A 9,329-nucleotide genomic window follows, 5' to 3' on the forward strand; every position below is an offset into this window, starting at 1 on the left:
TCTTTATTCTCAAACATTACTAAGTTGCTCGAGTTCTATGTAGGATGTTTGGTCGAATGGAAAGAGTATCGCTGCCCCTTGTGCACACTGGGTGTCTAGTTTATAGCAAAACTTTGAGTTTCATCCTACTTGCAGAAGGCATGAGTGAAAAATATTGCATGGCAATCGTTGTTCGTGATACATGTTTTATGGAAATCTTTGATACAGTTTGAATCGATGCTCCTTCCTTCACGAGACAATCTTATTTACGGTGTTCGAAATTGTCCAGGCAATGTTCACCGTATAGTGATAGACGAAGAGGATACCAAAATAAACAAACACCCTGTGTGCACATTGGACTCCATACAATTTTTGTACAGCTACTCTAACCGCAACATATTAACAAAACCACTGGTCTTGGAACCCTTCGGGCTAACGTGAATGGACCAACTTATCCATGGTGTCTATGGTGGCCGGCCCCGCATAAAGTAGCGTACCGACAACTATTTTCTATTCAGTTAAAACTTCCGTGCAATGGTATACCTGTAACAACAAGTTTCTACCTCAAAACATCAAAACACATAAGGTATACCCGCATAAAGAAACGAGGAAGGTTACCGCTCCAAGAGACGAGAGAAAAAAAAGAAAAAGAATATACACCGCGTTATTATGCATACGTAATTTAACCATAGATCTAAGCTGTTATAACAGTAATTGCGTTATCCATGCGAACAGAGAATAGACCGATTATTCGGATCCCATTCACCGTGTTGATCATGTTTCGTTGCTCGCTATAAGCACCAAGCATAAGAATAGAAATAATGTTAAGGATCTGCTTTGGCCGATTTTGACGTTGATGTGTAATCTGTAAATATCGAAGTCCCGGGATCTCAAACGTAAAAAAGGGCTTAAGAGGGTCGTCGAGTGTGAAGGCTGTTTTTTATACGGTTTTTTGAATGTTTTTTTCTTAAGACAAATCATTGAAATAAAACTTGTCATCATTTTTATATTATATTTATTGACATTTAAACAAAGTTTGTGAATTTTTTGGCGACGAAATATTGAATACAACTCAATTTATACTGCCCGATAGAAATGTATGTAAAAAAAAAAGTTTAGATATGGGTTCCCAAAAAGCATCGGACCAATCCAGCTTAAATTTTTGCACCATCTTTATTATATCTATATACCTATCGCGTAAGCTCGGACGGTCATGATTGCTTTGTTAGTTGTCATTTCGTAAAAAAAAAGTGAAATTTGTATTTTTTTATTCCATTTGGTTAGCTCGTTAAATAAAAACTACCGAAGCAATCATGATTATCTTAGTTCACGCGATAGGTATAGGTATAATAAAGATGCTGTAAAAATTTAAGCAGGAACGGTCTAAGTGCTTATTGAGATATCATGTCTACACTTTTTTTTTACATACGTTTCTATCGGGCAGTACATACATTGGGTAATATTCACTATCTCATCTCCAAAAAATTTACCTAGTTTGTTTAAATGTCAACAAATATAATGTGAAAATTATGAGAAATTGTATTTCAATGGTTTGTCTTATGAAAAAAATACCGAAAAAAACCTTAAAAAAAAACAGCCTTCACACTAGACGAAACCCTTATAACAGCAATTCCGAACAAAAACACTTCTACACATTTTCATTTGACGCAGAAATAAAGAAATGGCATGGATTCTACGAAATCGCAATTATAAATTCGTAGAATCCACGATCATTATTCCTAGCTCAAATTTTTAGTAAACCCGTGTTTCGAATCAGTGTGGAAATTTAATATGGTTTAGGATTGATAAAAAAAAAAAACAAAAAAAAACAGAGTGCTTAAATCGTTGCAGGATATGCAGCGGGTAGATGGTGGTTAATTATTATTGTAGAGCCTGGGGTGGATGCCAGGGTTAGTTGCAGGGGGTTATTCACTGATGATGTCGTCGACAGACGACTTGCGGACGGTGTAAAGATCAGTCGTTCTCGTTGAGCAGCAGTGTTATTCATCTCGTAAACGCGGCAAGTGTTGAGAGACCCGACTCGATGTTGCCGAGGTGACATCAAAGGGTCAAAGTACAGGATAAAAAAAAAAAAAAAAAAAGTAAAGAAGAAAAAAAAACGTCCCATCATTGCGGTACACACATCTTGTCGAGCGACCTGGCGAGAAAGAGGTGTTTGTTTGTCGCTTTGTTTCGGCACCTTTGCAAAAACGGGCAAAAGATAGCTTTGACTCGTGGCTTTCCGCGGACACCGAGATTAAACAGATTCAAAAATGTGCGTCCCGTATGTAAAATCCTCCAACGCCTGGAAGTACGGTGTAGAAAATTATGAAACTTACCATCGCGAAGATGGAGTTCTCACTGTATGAAAAATTTTTGCTTTTTTTTCCACCCCTTGTTTTTTTCTTACGATTTTACCAAATCTATTTCGAGACCAATACGATCGGTGTTTTTTTTTTTTTTTTTCATCCATGGTTTCCGCGGAATCGCGACGATCATCGCTAACGAGGTTCCCGAGTGGTAGGTAGGTTCCTTCTATATCTACGCGAATGTCTGCCATCTATAATAATGACTCTTTGATCATCCAATAGCTCTTATCTTTCACTCGTGTCTCGAGGACGCTTTCCATATGGGTATATACATGTATATATATATTCCATGCCGGCATTGGTCGTGAAGTTATTCGAACGAAGATGGCGCGCGTCGTCATTACGTGGTCTACAATTTTTATCCAAGCTTCGTCTCATTCTTTCTATCTCTCTCATTGCAGACTCCTATCGCTTATATCCTTGTACGAGACTGTGCTTTATACGTGTGCACCGATATTGAATAGATTCCTTGGCTTGTGTTTGTACCGAGTGTACGTCTCTATAACGTATCGAATCAGAAAGATACACCTTCATTTCCAGTATTGAAATGTGTATAGGCAGGAATGAAGATACGATTGGTAACGTTGTACAGGTACATACAGAGAGTACGACGAGAGCCCCACAGTGTTCACATGTAGTCCGTCAAGATGAACACGTCTGTCTTTTTCTCCGTCGAGTCTCTTCCTTATTCTTCTTACCTCTGATACTATTTCCCATCTCTCTTATTCTATCCGTCGTCGCGAATCCTCTTCCCTTCCGTTTCCGCCGCTCCACTTCAACCCCGCATATTCGTAGGTATATCCTCTTTCTCTCGGTATGCGGATGTACAGGCACAAGATCGGGTATTGAAGAACTTCTAGATATACATATTTTCAAGGAATTTTCAATCTTACACAATGCCGATATACTGCAGCTGAGTGTCTTTGACGATACGATGCTTCCATGGATAATCGAGGACTCCATCGTAGCGTACGTAGCATTTTTATACATGTATCAGATTCGATTCGAACCTTCTTTTATACCGCGATATCTGTGCCAACATTGTGTCGAGCGTTTTTCAGGTGCATACATACACAAGGTGGCAGGCTAAATTTTTAACGATTTCATTTTACTCATACAGACCTACAGTCTTTTTTCGTTTTGTGTACAGCGTATTCAGATGAACACGAGTATGATTGTAGAAGCACAAAAAAAAAAAACCGAACAAACCGAACATGATCAAAATGGATTTCAACGTAATGGAGAGTTTGGTAATAAATATAAAATATAATGATCCTTGATCACGGACCAGTATATATAAATCCATTTATATATATAAATATATATATATATAAATATGTGTGTGTAGCTGGATAGATTTAATTGGGGTATCAGGTGTCAAACTGATATCGAGTAGATCTGGCGTCCCTCCACCATTGTGATCCACCCCCCCATTATTACGGGCCGACGCCTTCGAGGACCTCAAATTATGGGCAGGATCAACTCCCTGTAAGCAAGGCGCGACGTGCCAACCGCGCCTCGTTCTCCTCGAATACTTTCCCGAACAGAATCGTCCACGGGGAAAGAATTTCTTCTCTCTCACTCCGAGCATTTTAGCCATGCGACGACAGAGAATGTGCTCGTTCACGCGTTTTCGGCCTCTCTGTACCTTATGTAGTATACAACGAACGCGGGCCTCTGGCAGTAGGCTTACAATTTCATTTTTCTCAGCTCATCGGCACGCCCTCGATCTACACCCCATGCATACTATAATACACCCGAGGATCATTCTCTCCTTTAAAATTCACCGGGAGTTCAATTATCGTCGTCTTCGGTTCAAATACCAATCTATTTTTATTTTCTCAAGGAAAAAGTATTGCCGCGTGAAATTCTAACCCCGTAAGAGTGTCTTGAACGGTCAATGACAGAGACTATTACTTCAAGACGAACATGGTTTTCACACATGTATACTGCAATTTATTATCTATAATACGAGAAATGAAGCGAAGAGAAAGAGCACGACGAAAGGAAAGACTGCAGTTTCGTTAGCGATCGGAGAAATCTTCTTGAAACTGTTACGGCTATCGGGATCGTTAAGGCGATCCTTGTTTGGCAAACAAGGAGGTCCTACAGGCGGGCTGGCAGTCAGTCAGGCAAGCAGGGGTTTTGACGGTGTTCCAGGGAGCAGTGTCAAACCCAACAAACACAAAGACCGCTCGCCGATAAAGCTCTGTTTAGAAGCAGCTTTGGGGTGGGAACGAGAGGTGTTGAACCATGGACTTTAAGCCCTTGTTGCAAAGGACTAAGAAAGGATACTATGCTACTGCGCATGGGGGTCCGCTCGTAATAATTTACAGTTCACTTAACACGCTCACGGGTTTTAACCAATTACGAATATTAAGCATTAAATGTGTGACTATCGGACCCGCTACTACATCCTTTTCCTCTCCCAACCTTAGTCCTCTCACGATCTACCATCACTGACGGTAGATCGTCGTACGGAATCACCAGAGTGTTCATAGGAGCAAAAATTGCCTCTTACCGTGCTCAGTTGATGACAAGGTCTACTCGGAATAGTTGCAAAACGTTTCATTGTGGTCTCTTTTCACGTACTGAGAGCGATATAAAACTTTTTCCAAAAATTTTTGGTCAAATCTGTGGCAAGTGGACAAATGTTCTGGCATGAAATCCTGTCACTATTCAAGAGTAACACAAGCATCAATCCGTTTCTTGAACAATTAGTCGAAAATACAATGCAGTTGTGAGGTGATTATACCTATCACTGTAGAATCGAATGGTGAAACGATGCGTTGAATGATAGCTGATTGTCTAGTTGATTGTGAGAATTATAGGTACTGCAAGAGTATAAGGTACTTTGAACTGTTACTCTAATTTTCTCACGCAGAATGACTAAGTCTAGTGTCTGAAGGAAGCCTTTGCAGCTTGTTATGTACCTACTTATATATTATACACGTATTCAGGTCCGGAACTACGCACAATGCCTTTCCATAGTCTCGTTGCTTGGTGCTTAGTGCCTGGCGAGTAACCAGCTCAAACCGCATGATGCGCGTTAACAACGAACAACTAATGTAAAGTGTACAAGTATGTATGGACTACGGTCATGAGAAGCTGAGACATATTCATAAAATCGTGGAAGGAAGTCCGGAGAGGTTGTAGACTACCGACTTCGGAAGGGTGAAGCAAATAGAGGCACAACGTCGCGTCATGTACCCAGGTGTCGATAATCCTCGGTAATTGTCGCTAGTCGTTTGCTTGGACCGTTTAAAACCTCCTAAAAACTTGTTTGTATACACGACCTGCATTATCCTCGAACCTCAACTCAAGATTTTTACTTGACGAAAGAGTTTTGTTGTGAAAGAGACCCGGTATTCCGAAGGTACCGTTTTCAAAGTCTGAAAGATATTTCTACAAATTCAAATGGTGTATAAGCTGTATACCACAGCTTTGCCCGAATCACCATTCGAAGTATATAGACGCGAGAATACCTGTATAGGTTGAAAAGTTCGATAGGTAGAAATTGTCCGAGACCGCAGACACGTGTGTATACCGTATCAATCGTGTAATCTCATCCCCTGGCTGAAAGTACCGGACCTAACCTGAGTGAAACTTAACTCTTCCGACCTGCAGAGTGTCCCAGATGCTAGAATGGAAAAAAAGTAACCCGCCTTACGGGTGAGACGGTAAAGCGATGAATAGAGATAGATTCGCTTCGCGTAGTTTCTGATCTTTCAAGCACTGGCTTGACCGAAGACATGCACGGCTACTGGGTGGTCGGTTGGGTACCGATCAATTAATTGATCATTGACTGTGAGAAAATTCACGTTCGTCATATCCAAACATGAGGAGTAGAGTGCTTGTAGGTGAAGTGTGGCAAGAATCGTGAAGTAACATTGGTATAGCTGATGTTACTTCAGGAGGGGGGGGGTAATCGATTGACTCAACTAAATCGAATATCGCCCACCCTGTACATCCGTCTGAACATGCGACGTGGTTCCTATCTACTGGGTATCAGCTAACGAGCTACTCTCGGCGTGATAAGGGCTTTGGGGTGACATTAGAGGCTAGTCTAATGGATGGAGTATAGATTTAGATACATCAGGAGGCTGCTGACGTATCTGGTGTATAGATCGTGTCAGAGGCACGCCGCTGGCGACTCTCATTTGCAGAGATTAGAATCGTGCCAGGTTAGGTGATTTTGATGCAGCGATTAAAACCAGCTGGTTCATCCAACGTCTCGACTCGTCTCGACTCGTCTCGTCTCGTCTCGTCTCTTCTCTCTCCGCGATGCAACTCAACTTCCGTGATTTTTTTTCCTTCGCTCGTTAACGATATCACGATGAAATTATTTTTTTTTTTTATACGACCTTGCTTACCTTGTTGTATTTTCTCGTTTCTGAACAGGTATTACGGACCTGTGAGATACAATTACCGAAATACATGACACGTCACAATGACTGGAAATACGCTCCACTTGGCAACTTTGAGGGAAATTTTTTATGTGAAATCGTGTTTTTTTGATAAAGTTCGGCTACTTGTGAGATTCGGAAAAAGTGAACAAACAACTTTCTTCCCTTTGTGATTCTCCTCTTGCGCGATCGACGAGCGTAGAACGTCTATACGGAGGTTTTAAAAAGAAAATTTACGTGTAGCATCGAGAGTAGGTACAGTAAGCATCTCGAGCCTAGTTCCGGTCTCGTATAATCCGGGTCACATCCAAACAGTGGCTATGAGCTATATGAAAATCTGTTGAGGTGATGTGAGCTAACCTTACCTAACCTAACCTAACCCAACTTTGCCTTAACTTTCTATTATTACGGTGTATTATTGGGGCGGGTACGTCGTCCCGTCAAACCGAACTACCCTCGACATTTCAATAGAGGATTAACATCCCGACAATACTCGAACAAGCTAAATTTTCTATAATAGGTCAAGTCCGTTTACCGACAAAGGGAGAGTCTTTACGCTTTGAAAAACATTTTTCACCTACATTGTCACAGAAGTTTTATCGTTTCCGTTATCCTTGTCGTTATTGATTGGAGTGATTCAATTTTTTTTTCTCCATCCCTACAAGAACATAGTTTAAAAATTTTCATGAAATAAATACTCCTCATACTTTTCAATGATTGATAGCGTACATAGAAATTCACAGTGGAGGTAAACTTAGAAATGAATTAATCGTTGGGAAAAAACATTTACTCTCTATTAATTGTTTATTGCATTATATATTGTTTTATATTATATACAACGGGGGACCATATACATATACATATCCATCTACTCTATATTAGATATCTTATATTATATTTTTATATCGCAGCTTACTTTATCTTTCTCATTCAACGTAATAATTTTATCCGAATTATTGCGGCTTATATAACTTTGTTTTTCTTTCATTTTTCTCACGCGGATCATTAGACAAAGATGTGTAAATTGATATTTTTCTTTTAATAAGTTTTCAATTAATTACGGTACGTTTCTCGAGTTTTCCGAATACTTCGTACACAACGATCATCATAATTGTATCTGTCTTACATAATTATACATATTACTGCATACTCTTGAGTCGTAGTCGAAGAAATTTGTTATTTTGTTCTCTTTCTTTTCTTGAAACCTTACTCCACTCGTGTCTCTTTCAATTTGTTTTTCGCCATTCCGTAGCTTCTTTCCTTAGGTAGGTATACTCGAATCTCTTCGACGCTAACAAATCGGATGGAAGATATCGAATGGCGTGGCAAATTGATCTTGCACATAGGTCGTATGTGTATGCATGTATGTACATTTGTATAATAAATGCGAATTAACAATTCGCATAGCAAATTTCATTTTTCCGATTCTACGCTTGCATCAATACGTAATAAATGTATATTCAATGATTTATACGAAAATGAATATACATTGTGTTTTAGTCTTGATTTTTATTTTTACTTTTAATTTAGATTTTTTTTTTTCTTCTTCTTTTGCTCATTACCAATATTGCTCTATATTCAGTGATTTCATGTTGACAATAATAATGACAATAATAATAATCATGACGGTAATAATAATAATCATAGTTAACATTTGTTATCTATCTATTGTTTCTTATAAACTACTATCACACCAATAATTTATACACTTGCCTAAAACTAGATATGATTAACTGCGCCTATTATTCATGGAGCCGCATGTCGATTTATATATCTGTTATTCGTTTGAGAAGGAAAATACACGGAAAAAAGAAAAAAAAAATAGAGTAACTACACTCGAAACGTGATTGGGGGAGGGGAGAAACGATTCCGACAATTTAACAGCCGTTCGTTCGATCGAATGTCAAATATAAAACGATAAAAAAAAAAAAAATCAATGATTCCAATAAACAGATATACCTATATAACTATGTAATACGCGTAGCCCATAAATTAGAAGTACAATAATTTGTAATCTCGATGCTTTTTTTTTTGTCTCATTGGTAAAGTACAATATATTTATAATGTATAATAATATATGATAGGTACATGATACATTTACATATACATATATAATATTATGTATAATTATATATTTACAAATATTTACAAATCGTCGCAACCGCGTAATGTCCAAATTGTTTGAGCGATAATCGGTATCATATGTATATATATATATATATATAAATAAAAACTAGTTAATAATCAATGTGACTATGATTAATGTGTCTTGCGGTGTAGCCGTGCATCATGCGGCTCAACGTCGCATACAATTTTAGCGTGTAGTATACATATATGTAGGTATATTATGTACTTGCACGTGTGTAATACGGGGTACTTCGTCTAGTCGTGGATTCAATGTTTGATTCTGATCCCCCCCCCTCCCCCACCATCCCTCCCCCCTTCACCTCCCTCCGGTCCCCGATTCCGATTCTGATCCCGATCCTGATCCTGGGCAGGTGTACAGCTTCTCACTGTCATTGCACACTTGAACGGGTACGTAAGCACGTACGGTATACCCTCTCCCGCGAAAAGA

The 9,329-nt window shown here is 39.1% G+C and overlaps 1 protein-coding gene across 2 annotated transcripts in view; it reads left to right on the forward strand.

Moving 5' to 3' along the window:
- LOC124219543 (uncharacterized) overlaps positions 1-9,329 on the forward strand; it is a 72,288-nt gene that overhangs the window by 23,490 nt on the left and 39,469 nt on the right. The window lies entirely within an intron of this gene.

This window comes from Neodiprion pinetum, chromosome 5, assembly GCF_021155775.2.
Source record: "Neodiprion pinetum isolate iyNeoPine1 chromosome 5, iyNeoPine1.2, whole genome shotgun sequence".
NCBI classification, from domain to species: Eukaryota; Metazoa; Arthropoda; class Insecta; order Hymenoptera; family Diprionidae; genus Neodiprion; species Neodiprion pinetum.